The following is a 16099-nucleotide window of genomic DNA, read 5'->3' as shown; positions in this document are numbered from 1 at the left end:
TATATGGTAGAATATTATCCCCATGTTATAGGTAGGAAGATAGCCTGCATGTTTTCATAATACTCCTAGCTGTGAAAAACTTTGATAATAAAGATTTTCTAAATTTTCTAACAAAAGATAGATTATGTTTGGTGGTTTTTTTTAAATTTAGGTTTTTTATGCTCCTCATTCTACACCTTCAAGGAAATTCAGAGAGACTTAATCACTTGCTCAAGTTACACAGCATCCATATCATGTGGTCAAAATGGAGTCAAGAATTCCCACATAGGAATCATGCACAGATCCTTATTACTCTACAATTCCTTTACAAATCTGTAGTCTTAAGACTTTTGACATTGCTTTCTTTTCTGACATTAATGGTTATTTTGTACTCAGAAGTAAAAGCCATCATTCCCTTCAACCGTCATTTTCTACAATATTAAAAGATTTATTTATTTATTTTTCTTTTTCCATTTTTTATAATTTTATTTATTGAATCACCATGAGAGCAGTTACAAAGCTTTTGGGTCTAAGTCTCAGTCATACAATGAAACACCTGTACCTTCACCAGTGCCCATTCTCCACCACCAAAAACCCCAGTATACCCCCATCCCACATCCTCCTTCTACCTGTGGGGCAGATGATTTTCCACATTACTCTCTCTCTACTTTGATCACATTCAATATTTCGACACCAGGCCCACCATTATTATTTGAGATTTACCCCAACACTCAGATCTGCTGAAAAGGCAACAGTAGATAATTTGTGTTCTATTGCTGGTTATGACTAACATATGATGTCGTGTGGCTGCAGTAGGGCCATATGGTTTTGAAATTCTGAAATTTTAACAATTAAATCTGGAGGGATTTCTGCCAAAAGCCACTGAGTTTAGAGATCTGCTTCTGAGTCTCTGGGATCATGGCCGTTGAGCAGCTTGATGAGGAGCCAAAGAGGCCATTCGCGGGCGATGACTTGGGGTCTCATTGGGGTGGGGAAGACAGGCCCGGCTCCACCTTACCCCCATCCCGTGAGACCCAACAAGTTTCGTCACTGCGGGCCCAAGCCTGACTGTCCAATGGCCTCTGGAGGATGACAGCCACCAATTCGCCAAGAGGGAGCAGGTGGAGGGACAACACCCTTTCCTCCCTGGGGTGGCCCGGCGACAGTAATGTACTGTGGAGTCCGGATGCATTTCTGCCAAACACCACTGGGTTTTGAGATTTGTTTCTGAGTCTCTGGGATCATGGCCGTTAAGCAGCTTGATCAGGAGCCAGAGAGACCATTCGTGGGCGATGACTTGGGGTCTCGTTGGGGTGGGGAGGACAAGCCCGGCTCCACCCTCATCCCGTGAGGCCCTGTGTGTCTCGTCACTGGGGGCCCAAATGTGACTGTCCAGTGGCCTCAGATGGATGGCAGCCACTGGGCCGCCAGGGGGAATAGGCCAAGGCATGAAACCTATTCCCACTTGGGTTGGCCCAGCACCGGTAGCCTACTGCAGAGACCAGACGCATTTCTACCTAAAGCCACTGGGTTCTGAGATTTGTTTCTGAGTCTCTGGGATCATGTCCATTAAGCAGTTCAATCAGGAACCAAAGAGGCCTTGCCTCCAATTATATAGCTGAGCCAGAGATGGTTTGTGGGTGTGTTTCCCACATACCTAACTTTTGGCTGTTTACTTTCTTGGTAAACTTTGCCCCAAGTTTTTGGGGTCTGGCCAAAGGCACAGCAGCAATTTTGGGGTATCTGGAAGTCTGAAGGCGCCATGAGACTGCTGATGCACTCGCCTCACAGGTACAGATTGACCTGCTGGCGGCACCATACCCCCACATATTAAAAGATTTAAATGCTTGAATAACAAATGACCTTCTCACACTTACCTCATTACACTCAATGTATCTTAGGCTTCATTTTATTACCTAATCCACTTTTAAGGCTATGGTTTGATATTATACTTAACTGCTTTCCAAGAATTAGAGGATGGAGATTAATATTAGAGATTGAGCACATACTGTATACTTAATATGTAAGGTTCTTAATATGTAGCAACTTTTTTTCAGTTAAAAAACAATCCAACTAAACTGTATTGTCAGCCATTTAGTAACTCAAAGGGTCTAAAGATTTTTTTTTTTCAAACTCAAACTAAAGAGTCAAGTAGGTTAACAACCAAAGTGGACCTTTTCCTTCCCTGACATGCACATTTGGACATTTGGTTCTTTTTTTAGACAATCTGCCAAGTAGCAAATCCCACTGGGTAGCTCTCTGAAAAGGTAATGGATATCTATATAGAAACAAAACTAACCTTAAACACCCTTGTCTGCTCCTGAGGCACTACAATTCACTTTGAGAATAGGGAAGTGAGACTTCTGACAGAAACAATCTCATTTCTGAACACACTAATTTACAAAAAAAAATTATCTGAGTTTGAGAAGATTTTCTTTTTAACTATTGAAATACAGATGGAACCAAATAGGACAATCTTATTTTGTTTGGATTTTTTTTATCATGCAACATATTAAAGGGAATGACCCCACTACTTTCCAAACAATTCTATTTTGACAAGGAATGTAAAAAAGTTACTTTACTATCATGTATTCAAGAGAACATTGGCTACAAAACAATGCTCACATAAAAATGCCTAATTCCATCATTTAACTCTGAATCACTTGGATTACATAATCTTTATAACTATGCACACAACATATCACATAGAAGAGTCATTTTATGACTATTCTGTGAGAAAGGGTATTAAAAATTGTATTGAACAGAGTTATTTACTTCCATGTTTTTATCAAAGACAGTTAGTCCTCCATTTTTTAGTGTCAATGCCTGGAGCAGCATTTATGTGTAAATGTTTGGCTGAGGGTAGGTGAAGGACATGCAGAAGAGAGGGAAGGGAAGGGAAGACAGACAGAAGAAAAGGAAACAGAGAAAATATGAGCAATATTCCTAAATAGCAGCTAGTAAATTATTTTATTTTTTTATTTTCTGATGTAATTTTATTCTCTTTGCTATAAAAAAATAACAATATATTCTGCTTGTCTTCTATGTTATTTTGGTTTTGGTTTTGTTTGGTGATGATCTCATTCACTCATTCATTGTCTACTTCTCCACCTTCATTTCAGGCACTCCTGGTCTGGGTAATCAGTAATCCTGAATTCTAACACCACAGATTAGTTTAGCTGTTTTTGAACATCATATAAATAGAATGATACAGTATGTACTCTTTGTGGCTGCCCTCTTTCACTCAGTATCACACTTGTGATATTTATAAATGTTGTTACATGTAATTGTATTTAATTAATTGTATTTGCAGCTAATTAATTCCCTTTGTGAGGTAATACTGCTTATATGAGTAAAGTAGACTTTATTTATCCTTTCTGCTGTTGATGATCCTTAAGATTATTTATAGTTTTTAGCAATTATAAGTGTTATATAAAGAACATAATATGTATTTCTTCTGAATAAGACACAGAGTTCCTAGATCGTGGAGTTTTGATAAACTCAGTTTTAGTCGATATTACCAAATGGTGTTTAAAGGTTACTGAAGAAACTTATGATCCCACAAGCAGTATATGAAACTTTAGCTTTACCCAGTTATTGCAATCTGTCTTCTAAATTTGGGGTATAGTGACATCATTCTGTGATTTTAATTTGCATTCTGTGAAGACTAATATTTGGAAAACTTTTCATGTTTATTCGAATATCCTTTTGTGAGAGACTAGCCAAATATTTGGGGTGGGGGTTGTCTTCTGTTTTCATATTGCTTTGCAGAAGTTCTTTATATATTCTGTATATGAGCAATAAGTTGTGAAAACTTTCTTTTCTTTATCAGTTTCACCTTTTACTCCCTTAATCATGTGATTTGATGAACAGTTTTAATTTTAATTTAGTACATTTTAATTTAGTACATAAAAATTATCTTGTGTCTTAAGAAATCTTTGCCTATATCAAGACTTTAAATATATTTTGTTACTTATTTATTTTATTCTGAGAGTATTTTTGATTGACTTTCATAGGGTTTTGAAAATACCTTGAAGATAAAGCAGTCAGGATTCATACTGTCCTGGAAAAGTGGCGTGCGAATCCTTGGGGAAAAAAAGATGGGTGGCATCACCTTCCCATCACCTTAACTTCAAACTGTCTTACCAAGCAGTAGTAATTAAAACAGCATGATACTGAACTAGAAACAGACCCGCAGACCAATGGAACAGAGTGGAACATTCTGTCACAGACTCTCAAGTATATGACCTCTTAATCTTTAATAAAGGAGCAAGAAATGTTAAGTGGAACAATGAAAGCCTCTTCAACAAATGGTGCTGGGAAAACTGGACAGCTACCTGCAAGAAAATGAACTCTGATCTTTGTATAATGCCAGGCACAAAAGTCAGATTAAAGTGGATTAAAAACCTCAATATCAGACCTGCATCCACAAACAAGGAGGAAAATGTAGCAGAAACCTCTATGACATTGGAGCTAAAAGCATCTTTAAGGATGAAATACCACTGACCAAGCAAGTGGAAACAAGCATAAACAAATGGGACTACATTAAACCAAGAAGCTTCTGCACCTCAAAGGAAAAACTGACCAAAATACAGAGAGAGCCCACAAAATGGGAAAGAATATTTACTTAATACCCATCTGATAAGGGATTAATATCTAGGATATACAAGACACTAGCAGAATTGTACAAGAAAACAACCTCCAACCCTATCAAAAAATGGGGAGAAGAAATTAACAGAGTAGAATAACAATGTCCTTCCTCCCTGGACGCAGGGACCTTGAGTTTGTTGATTGCTCCCCCAACCTGTCAATTTTCTTTGCCTCCTGATTGGACTCTGTTGACTTGTAAATATTGTTTTTCTCTTCTCCTTAATGTCCTTGGCATGCTTAGTTACTTCAGAGCAATTACTTTTTGGATGGACACAGGAAAAAACAGTTAAGAAGACAATCCTGTAACTTGGGAGTTAATTGATTCCAGATAATATTACCTCCTGGACATCATCTCTTGACTTAAGCCTCAGTTGCCCTTACTTCCTAGATCCCCCAAATAAGGGTCCCAATGAGGGACTGGATGGACCCAGGGCAAGCAGTGAACTACCCTGGCATTGAAATGGATCGGGCCAAAGTGCTATAATGCTTAACTATAGTTAAGAGCATGATCATGGACAAATTCTGTCATGATCCATAATCCTTTCATTAGATTCGGGCCCTGTAAGGGCTAGGGAATGATTAATTCAGTCTGAGTACTATAGTCTAAGTCTGTGGCGAGTCCCCAGGAGAGTCGCTCTACAAGCCTAAATGTGTCTATTACTGTGTTCATACAGAATGGCAAATATTAGGAAGTAGAATTAAGATGTTAATTAAACTATGGGTCTAAGGAGAGGAGAAACACACCGTAAGAGCTCTTTTGCCTTTGTGGGCTGCAGGTGGTCAGGAAGGCTTGAAAATCATGTTGTTTGCACTTCCTGGGGGGAGGTGTGGTTAGCGAAGAGGTGGTAACAGTGCTGGCTGAGGAGAGCAGGGGGACAGAGTGAAAAGAGGTAGGTAGAGTTAGAGAGTGGGAGCTGTGGGCAAAGCGAGCGAGAGTTGGAGAGAGCATTGTGGAGTGAGTTAGAGAGGGTTGGAGAGAGCTGAAAGAGAGAGTTGCGAGTTGTGGAGAGAGTTGTGGCCAGAGGTGGAGAGAGTTGTAGAGAAAGTTTGGGAGAGACGAGAAGGAATAAACATAAGTGGCAGCTAATTATCAACCAGCCTGGCCCTCATTCCTCCTTCCTTGGCTCAAGGCAATGGCTATCCCAGGTGGAGAAGGGGTTTGAGAGCACCGAATGCAGGTGGTGAGAGAGAGCCACCTGGAGAACCTGCGAATATCCTTTAATGTGTAATCCCTCATAGCATCACCCGAGTCAAGAGGTTTACACAGCTTGAAAAAGGTGATTACACACAAAAGCTTCCTCAAAAAAAGAAATACAAATGGCCAAAAGGCACATGAAAAGGTACTCTACATCAGTAATCATCAGAGAGATGCAAATCAAAACAACAATGAGATATCTCACACCACAGAGACTGGCACACATCAAAAAGAACAAGAACAAACAGTGCTGTTGCAGATGTGGGGGAGAAAGGGACTCCTTTCATTACTAGTGGGAATGTCGACTGGTCAGGCTTCCTGGAAAACAATATGGGCATTCCTTCAAAAACTAGAAATTGCTCTTCCATATGACCCTGCAATACCACTTCTGGGAAATATCCTAGGGGTGCAAAAAAAGCACAGTAGAAACGACATCTGCACCTGTATATTCATTGCAGCACTGTTCACAATAGCCAGAATCTGGAAAAACCCTAGTGCCTCAGAACAGATGACTGGTTAAAGAAACTTTGGTACATCTATCTACACAATGGAGTACTATGTAGCTCTTAGAAAAGATGAAGTCATGAAATTTACATACAAGTGGTACAATATGGAAAGTATCATGCTAAGCGAAATGAGTCAGAAAGAGAGGGATAGACATAGAAAGATTGCATTCATCTGGGGGATATAAAGTAACAAAGTATGAGATTAATACCCAAGAATAGCTGAGATCAGCACCAGGAGGATTACTCCATAACTTAGAGGCCAGCCGGGTATCCTAGAGGAAAGGGCAGCTCAGATAGAGAAGGGAGCACCAAATAAAGGGTGTTTGGAGGATACTCCCAGGAGGGGAGATGCATGTCGAAAGTAGACTATGGACTGAACATGTTTGCCACTCAATGCCTCTTTTGCAGACCACAACACCCAAAAGGAGAGAGAGAACACAGGGGATTGCCCTGCCACAGAGACAGGGGGGATGGGGGGACGGGGGTGGGGGGATATTATCCATGGTGGTGGAAAATGGGCACTGGTGGAGGGATGGGTATCTGATCATTGTATGATTGAAACCAAAGCACAAAAAATTGTAAATCTACAACTTTAAAAAAAATAAAATAAAATAAAGAAAAAAAAGCAAACAAAAAAAAATAAAAAAAAAAAATAAAGAAACTTTGGTACATCTACACAATGGAATACTATGCAGCTGTTAAGAAAGATGTAGTCAATAAATTTGCTCAAAAGTGGATGGGCATGGAGAGTATCATGCTAAGTGAAATGAATAAGAAAGAGAGGGACAGACACAGAACGAATGCACTTATTTGTGGAATATAAAATAACTATAATACGAGACTGGCACCCAAGGACGGTAGAGACAGAATCAGGAATATTGTTCTATGGTTGGCAGCCTTCCTCATGAGCTGGGGGAGAAGGCAGCTGGAATACAGAAGGGATCACTAAGTCGATGGTGGTTAGAGGGATGGTTCTGGGTGGGAGATTTGTGCTGAAAGTAGATAAAGGACCAAACGTGATAGCCTCTCAGTATCTGTATTGCAAAACATAACGCCCAAAATTAGAGAGAGTATGGGGGAAACTGCAACCACAGAGGCATGGGGAGGGGTGGGATGGGGAAGGATACTGGGGACACTGGGGATATTGGTGGTGGAAAATGTGCACTGGTGGAGGGATGGGCGTTCGATCATTGTATGACTGAAACTCAAACATGAAAGCTTCGTAATTGTATCTCACAGTGATTCAATAAAAAAAGAAGAAAGAAAAACAGTGATGTGCAAGAAAAAGATGAAATGAGGAAAAGATGGCCTTACTCTAGTTAATAGTAATTTTATTTTCTATAACTTTTTAAGTTATAGTATAGAAGTAAAACACTACATTACATTATAAAAAATTATGAGTCAGAATGATGTATGATGCAATGTATTTCATAATATTAATTCATCCTTATAAAGGAAAATTATCACCATATTCTCATTATTCAGAGAAACAGCAACTATTATGGATGCTTGTATATATGTATATTATATATGTATATTAAATACAATTTTATGTAAACAGTCTTAAGCCCTTCATAAAATCTGATGGAATGGGTTTTGTGTGGGCTGGAGCAATAGCACAGTGGTAGGGCTTTTGCCTTGTGTGCAGCCAGACCGGCCGAGCTGGGTTCGATTCCTCCGCCCCTCTTGGAGAAGCCAGCAAGCTACTGAGAGTATCTGGCCCGCATGGCAAAGCCTGGCAAGCTACCTGTGACGTATTCAATATGCCAAACACAGTAACAAGAAGTCTCAAAATGGAGACGTTACTGGGCCCGCTCGAGCAAATCGATGAACAACGGGAGGACAATGTTTGTGTTTGTTTGGGTTTTGTGTAATTTGCTTAATCACTCCATTAATGTTGGACATCTATTTCCTTTTCTGTACATTATAATTAGAACTGTTATGCACACATTTGCTCCTTATCAATGTTTCTAATTATTATCTAAAGACAGATTATTGGAAATACAATTAATATTAAATATATCTTCAGAAAAAGTGAGCAATTTATACGTTCATTATCTGTGAAAGAAAGTTCCATTAATTATATCCTTCTCTATGTCAAATGTTAGGTTTAATTTTTTGTTTTGGTCCACACCTGGCTGTACTCAGGGCTTACTCCTGGCTTAGTCCTCAGGGATCACTCGTTGGGGCTCGGGGATCTGATGCCTAGAATCAAATACATGTCAGTCTTGGAAAGCAAGCATCTTACCTGCTGTACTACCTCTCTGGCCTGAATATTTTTCTTGATAATTCAATCATAAAAGATGGGTCTTATTTTGGTTTTAATCTACATTTAGCTACTGATGAAACTAAATTTTTTTTCATTTGCCTGTTATCCCGGGCTGGCTGGAGTGATAGCACAGTGGTAGAGCGTTTGCCTTGCATGCAGCCGGCTGGCCAACCCGGGTTCGATTCCTCTACCCCTCTTGGAGAGCTCGCAAGCTACTGAGAGTATCTTGTCCACACGGCAAAGCCTGGCAAGCTCCCCTGACATTCCATATGACAAATACAGTAACAACAAGTCTCATGATGGAGACGTTACTAGGTCTGCTCGAGCAAATCGATGAACAATGGGAGGACAGTGCTACAGTGCCATATATATTTTCTCCATTTATTCCATTTTCAAATATTTTATGTATTGTTTACTTTTTCACATTGTATATATCTTAATATTTATGAAGATAGTCTTATTTGGTTTTTCCCCTCCACCTACATTTTCTTATTTCTTTCCTGTTTAAATTCTTGGCAACTAAAATGATTTGTGTTGGTATTTTTATTCCTTCACATCCATTTCTGCTCTGCTCTATGGCCTGGTTACTGTCCTCTTTATAGGTGACTTTTCCTGAATTCTGGTTTCTGGGTATTTTTGACCAAAGAGAGGAACTGGCACAAAACTAATAGTGGAAGAAGACATGCTGGATACTGACTCCTTCTGTTCCTTCCTCCTTGGGCAGTAAGGTGCTGGCAATGCTGCACTACTCTAAGTTAATGATCCTTTCAGGCAGTTCTTGAAGATTCCAACTCTCCTAGGGCAAAAGACACTTTGACATTAGGTCCACGTTCCAGATTCCCTACCGTTACTGCCACATGGTGTCATACTACACTTTTCTGGTTGCCTTAATTCTGACTCCTGTTCTGTAAATTCCCCTTTATTAAAATCTTTCTGTTATAAATCTTTGAATATACCAACTATTTCTTGCTAAGATCCTGAATGAAATAAGAATTTACCATAATTTATTATGGTTTCTTGCTGGAAAGCATTCTGAAGCAAGTATGGCATCTCTCACGTGTGAAATGATTGTAGCACTGTAGCACTGTCCTCCCACTGTTCATAGATTTTCTCGAGTGGGCCCAGTAATGTCTCCATTGTGAGACTTGTTACTGTGTTTGGCATATCGAATACGTCACGGGTAGCTTGCCAGGCTTTGCTGTGTGGGCGAGATACTCTCCCTTTTAAAATCAAATCCTTGGGTCCAGGTGTATTCCTAGTGGGAAAATTTTTCTGATATATGAAAGTCTGTGTTTTCATAAATAATGTACTTCCTTCAACTGTATTTATCTTCATCTACTACTGACTTTTGTTGACATAACAGTATATATTTCAGTGTTGAAAATGAAACAAATACTTTTTAGCACTAACTGGCATTCATTATCAATACTTTAGCCAATGGAATGCTGTTCACATTGAAAGTCGGTGTTCAAAGTTTATATCCCCTTCCAAAGTCCTTTAAAAAAGAAATAAAGAATTATAGAGATTTGCTTATTTACTGGTTTGCCACCATATGTAAAGAATTTCAGTTTAGGGACATTTGAAGTTTAGAAGACAACTATAACTATTTAATATCTGCATCAAGGGATATAGGCTCTCTTGATATATTTACTATTGCTTTTTATCTTTTATGTTGAATTTCAAGAATGTCAAAAATTTTATGCATCAGTTCAACTTCTAAAATTAGACCATCTTGTTCTGTGGGTACAAAAATCCAATAGCATTTTAGCGACAATAGATGGTTCTTCTGTATTCAAAGTGGCTGTAGAAATAATGCTGAAAGATGCATTTTTCCATAAAAAGTTATTCCAGCAAGCTAGTTAGAACTTGAACTTTTACCATTCTAAAGTTATTCCTCTTGTGTAAAAGCATCATAGAATCAATCTTGTTTCACTTCACCTGGAATAAACAACGCTCAGTTGGACTTGATAGTTATAGAAGTCATTAAGCTTAGAAATAGTTTCAAATAGTTTTGGCAAGCAATAACTCTGGAGATTATTGGTGAGGGACTTCAACAGTTATAACTATGTGGTATTCCCTGAGGAAATATTTCTTTTGTATTGAGCAAAAACTCTGGAGTCAGAAAATTTGGAGTCGAATTTCAATTTCTGATATTTAATTGTGTGATCTTTGGTCAAGTTGCTTCTAAGTATTTGTTTTTGTAATGTGAAAGTTATTAGTTCCTTCCTCAAAGAATACTTAGAAAAATTAAATAGTAGTAGGTAAGAATTTAGCACAATGCCTGACCTCTAGTAAGTACATTGCAGAAACCCATCACTATAGTTCTTGGGATTGAGCTGGCGTGATAGCACAGCGGGTAGGGTGTTTGCCTTGCATGCGGCCGACATGGTTAGCCCAGGTTCGATTCATTCACTCCTCTCGGAGAGCCTGGCAAGCTACTGAGAGTATCTTGCCCACACGGCAAAGTGTGGCAAGCTACCCATATTCGATATGCCAAACACAATATATATTCGATATGCCAAACACAGTAACAACAAGTCTCACAATGGAGATGTTACTGGTCCCCTCGAGCAAACTGATGAACAATGAGAGGACAGTGCTTCCTTCCTTTAGAGTTCTTGACTTTGAAAGACTTTAGAGGTGTCTATGCATAGATCATATTTTAGAAAAAGTTTAAAAATTCTTAGTGGTAATATTCAAAATTCAAGTATTTCTTTGAAAACATGAAGCATTAAAGGTGACAAAAGCATTTCAGACTCTCTCTCTCTCTCTATATATATATATATATATTATGTATATATTCAGCATTCCAAGGCCACTAATATCAATTGTGGACTTAAAAACTTATCTCAGATAGAATGTTGAATTTTATAAATAAAATTGTTTGGCAGTAACCATTGTTCTACTACGCTGCAAATGTGTTTTTATATACTAATCTAATCCCAGGATTAAATTAAAATAAAAGGTGCCAACAAAACGCAATTTGATGTACTGTCTGGTCACTTTATGAAAGTATTTTGATAAAAAAATTAGACTTAAACTAGTATTATACTTATATATTTAGAGGTAATGTGAATGGAGCGATAGCACAGTGGTAGGGTGTTTGCCTTGCGTGCAGCCGGCCCAGCCTAGCCAGGTTCGATTCCTCCGCCCCTCTCGAAGAGCCCGGCAAGCTACTGAGAGTATCTCACCCACACGGCAAAACCTGGCAAGCTCCCCGTGACATATTCCATATGCCAAACACAGTAACAACAGGTCTCATGATGGAGACATTACTAGGCCCGCTTGAGCAAATCGATGAACAATGGGAGGACAGTGCTACAGTCCTAATGTGAATCACTAACTGAATACAAACAGGTACATCTAGCTGCTACTTAAAGCTCTTTTTATAAAGTAGTAGAGCCCGGCAAGCTACCGAGAGTATTCGATATGCCAGACACAGTAACAACAAAGTCTCCAATGGAGACGTTACTGGGCCCGCTCGAGCAAATCGACGATCAACGGGAGGGCCTTTACCTTTACCATTAAAAGGTATAGACATATTAGAGCAATTAAGTTCATATCTAGTAAGAGAAGCTTATTATTTCCCAAACTTTTGTGTGAGCCTAATATTGCACAAAGGGCATTTTCAAAGGGAAGAAAAGAAGTTAGGCTCAGAGTTTCACACATATATTATTCCTTCCTTTAACATGATTTTGCCATATTTTGTTTCTGGTGGGAACAGAAATAAACAAGGTCTTATTTTAGGAGCAAATTTATAGACTCCTGTGATGAAAGATGAAGTCCTGTCATACAGGGAGTGGGGGAACAGGGAGAGGAGATTTCAATGTACTGTGAGGACACAAACTGTTCATACTGCTACCAACACTAGTGATGAATCAGGTCCTTTTCCCTCTCTCTCTCCAGCAACCCAGGAGAGATTTCTAATCCCTGCGGGCTCCCTGTCTCCATAATCATAAGAAACAATCAGTCAAGGAAATAGGGCAATATTTCCTCTGCTTTCTACTTCCAACACTTTCTTATCATTATGTCCCAGTGGTCTTTGATAAAAAGCATTTAGTTATATACATGTGGATATAGCTGACTTTCCTTGAATTCTTTTGACTTTATCCCAATCACATAAAGTCTACACTCTACTGTTTTATATATGAACTACCCACCTTCTCTTTATTGGGAGGGAGAGCCCATGAAACTAAAGTGATAGTTGTTTCTAAAGCAAATAGTTCTAACCATAAGCTTATAAAAACAATCATGTATTAATGTAGGATCTGTTTCCTGACAGCCTATGAGACTATTTAATGTGTGCATTGTTTACTGTAGGTTGGCTCCGCACACAGCAATATGCAAGTCATTGAAAAACATGTTTTAGCAAAACATTTTGCAGAGTTTAGGATTGATATTGGAATGAGACATAAAATAACATTTTCTTTGGGAACTTTCATTTTTAATCTAGAAACAATGTTGAATTTCCTGTTTTATGTTTACAAAATATATACAGAAAGTTTTGAGAACATATTAACAATGTTGAAAAATGTTTACCTTAGTTCCATGCATTCTAAACTTTAAGAGTTGAGTTTCAGATGAGAAAGAATATGAAAAGCACAAACTGTGTTATTATACAAAATGTCAGAGAATATCATATATATTTTACAGCCCACCATTTAATTACTTTATGGCCATGGCATTCATGAGCAATATAGTTATTCTAAAATTCATAATAATAAAAGCTTTATTACATGTCATTGCATATTTTTATACCTATATATAGGTATATTTATGGCTAGAGTTATTTAAACTGAGGAAATGACTTCGAGAATTAATTTTCTTTAAAAGTTTTACAATTCTAGAAACTTGAAGGCAATGTTTGTAATGATCTTAAATTTGCCATATTGAAGCAAAACACAGAATCTGTAAGCTCTAGGACACTAAGAAAAATGTTCATCTTGTATTTTGCATACTGTGAGCTTCTTTTCTGTATACATAATAACAATTCCTCACAATGCATAGCTAAAGCCAAAGCAAATAAACTGGACTTGAGGGAAAAATCTAAGTGGCACCAGACTTCATATTGTGGAAGTCTACAGCATTTTACTATTTTAAAATCAATATACTCCCTGGACTAACAAAAGTCTCTTCTTGATTAAAAAAAAGTTATTTTTGATCTGCACATTAATTTGCCTTTTCTCTGCAATGCTTTTATTAGTATATAAATCTGTACATTAGTAAAATCTTGTTCATTTTTCTTTGTTATCTTTGTTTTGTTTTACTTTATTCAGGTTATTGCACTGTTTAATTTTTACTGACAATCAATTACTCATCTGATGTTCATATCACCATGAATGTTGAACCTAAAAGAATTGATGATAGTCTGTCCTAAATTGAACACTCACATTTCTGAGAATCAGCAAAAATATCTTGTATTTGTGTAACTCTGTGTGAGGGGCTGGAGCAAGAGTATAGTGAGGAGGGCACTTGCCTTGCACATGGTTGACTTGAGTTCAAATGCTGGCACCCTATATGGTTCCCGCTGAGAGTTGATCCCTGAGCACAGAAGTAAGCCCTGCTTGTGGTTACAAAATAAACTAAAAAAAAAAAACTAAAAAGTATGTAGTAACATAATGTGATTATGTATTGTAACTCACTGAAACTGGCTTCAGTTTCCTCATATGACATAACTTACAGGGTTATTAAAAAGATTGGAAAGTTAGAAATTTTGTTTTTTAAATATAAAATATTTAAGAAATTTTATATTCTAAATTGGGCTAGAGCGATAATACAGCGGGTAGGGCACTTGCCTTGCAAAGCAGCTGACCCGGGCAGACCCTGGTTTGTTCCCTTCGCTCCTCTCGGAGAGCCGGCAAGCTACCAAGAGTATTGCGCCCGCATGGAAAAGCCAGGCAAGCTACCCGAGACATATTTGATATGCCAAATACAGTAACAAGACTCACAATGGAGATGTTACTGGCACCCATCCGAGCAAACTGATGAACAACGGAGGACAGTGCTACAGTGCAGTGCTATATTCTAAATATTGTAGAGCATGTTATATAGTTCTATAGAATATTTGCAACAAAACGAAGATTTAAAAAAATAACAATTATTGCTGCTGCTGTAGCTAGGAAAAGAATGAAAAGGACTGTCTTAGTATAGAAAGATACAATCGTGAAGCGCTTCAGAAGTGTATAAAAAGGCAATAAAAAGAAGAAGTTTTCCTGTTCATCTCTGGAAAGGTGTGATTTTTATAGCTAATTTTATAAGTTCGACTATATGTCATTTTACAAAAAGGTTACTCTACTACTTGTTTCTATCCAAGCATCTCTGTTTAACTATGTATCTGTTACCAATCAGATTGTATGTAACTTAATTCTATTGCAGTTTGCCAAAGCACCTCTATAACCTGGAAATGGTATGTTATTTTATTCCCTCTTATCAACATATTTCAGACACACTGTTCCACTTGATGCAGTCAAATATAAATTTCTCCTTTGTTTACTTGCCCTAACATACCCAAGTCACACAGTAGTTTACTCTTTGCTTGCAGGTAAATGTATTTACATCTGCTGGGGTGTGAATTCCATGACAGGACGACAAATGGCATCTTGTCACTGTATTATTTACAGAGCAAAAGCCAGAGAGCAACACTTTCTCCACACTGTGTCTGCTTAGGGTCATTAAAATAGAGCAAGTCTTATTGATTCTAAGGAAATGTGAAAAAAAGTTGGATTACCTACTAGAATCTTTTCAGACCTATGAAGCTTTCCCTGGATTATGGCAATCCCACAGACAAGAAGATTCAATTAGTTTGCCTTCCCAAGCAAACTGTTACCCTACCCACTGTCCTCCTCATGCACAGCTTAAGCAGCAAACAGGCTGCGCTGATCACTGGGACAGCTGATGGCTTGTTTTTGCTTCCTTCACAAACCAAAATCACCTCCTCTCATTCACCTTCCTCCTGGGTTTTCTAGCTTCCTACTTAATCTCCTTTAAAAAGTGTATCTAGCCTTTTAAACCCCCAATTCTTACTTTCTCTTTTATTTTCTCTTCAATTGTTGGTCCTTTTTTCAAGGGAGATAGCTCATTAGCTAACCAATTTCAGTCCCGTTGCTTTTTCTTTTTATTTATAAATCAACAGGGCCTCTACAATAATAAACCAAAATTACTCTTGGCACCCCAAGTAAGTAAAAAATGACTCTACTAGTTGATGACACAAGTTAAAGGTATCCCAGATATTTTGGAGTAAAATTGAAAGTTATAAAGAGCTTGACTTGTCTTTTATTAATGCTCTCTGAAGTTCTCACCTCTTGCAGAATCATCATTTAAAAAAATCTACCTCTTCAACTGTCTTTTCTTCAATAACCAGAATTCAATATAAATAGAATAATTGTATTTATTTGAGCAGTTGTATAATATTTCTATTTTATTAATGACAAATAAGCTTTACTGGTCAAGCATGAGCAGATTATAACGCTTTCTATGGCCTTAATTTGAAATGCCAGAATA

General features: G+C 37.9%; 1 protein-coding gene across 4 annotated transcripts in view; it reads right to left on the bottom strand.

The window, feature by feature from the left end:
- RNLS (renalase, FAD dependent amine oxidase) overlaps nucleotides 1–16099 on the bottom strand; it is a 432063-nt gene that overhangs the window by 159650 nt on the left and 256314 nt on the right. The gene's annotated exons all lie outside the window — the stretch shown is intronic.

Source organism: Sorex fumeus, unplaced genomic scaffold (genome assembly GCF_029834395.1).
Source record: "Sorex fumeus unplaced genomic scaffold, SorFum_2.1 ptg000043l, whole genome shotgun sequence".
NCBI lineage: Eukaryota > Metazoa > Chordata > Mammalia > Eulipotyphla > Soricidae > Sorex > Sorex fumeus.
This window is presented reverse-complemented; position numbering and strand designations above follow the sequence as displayed.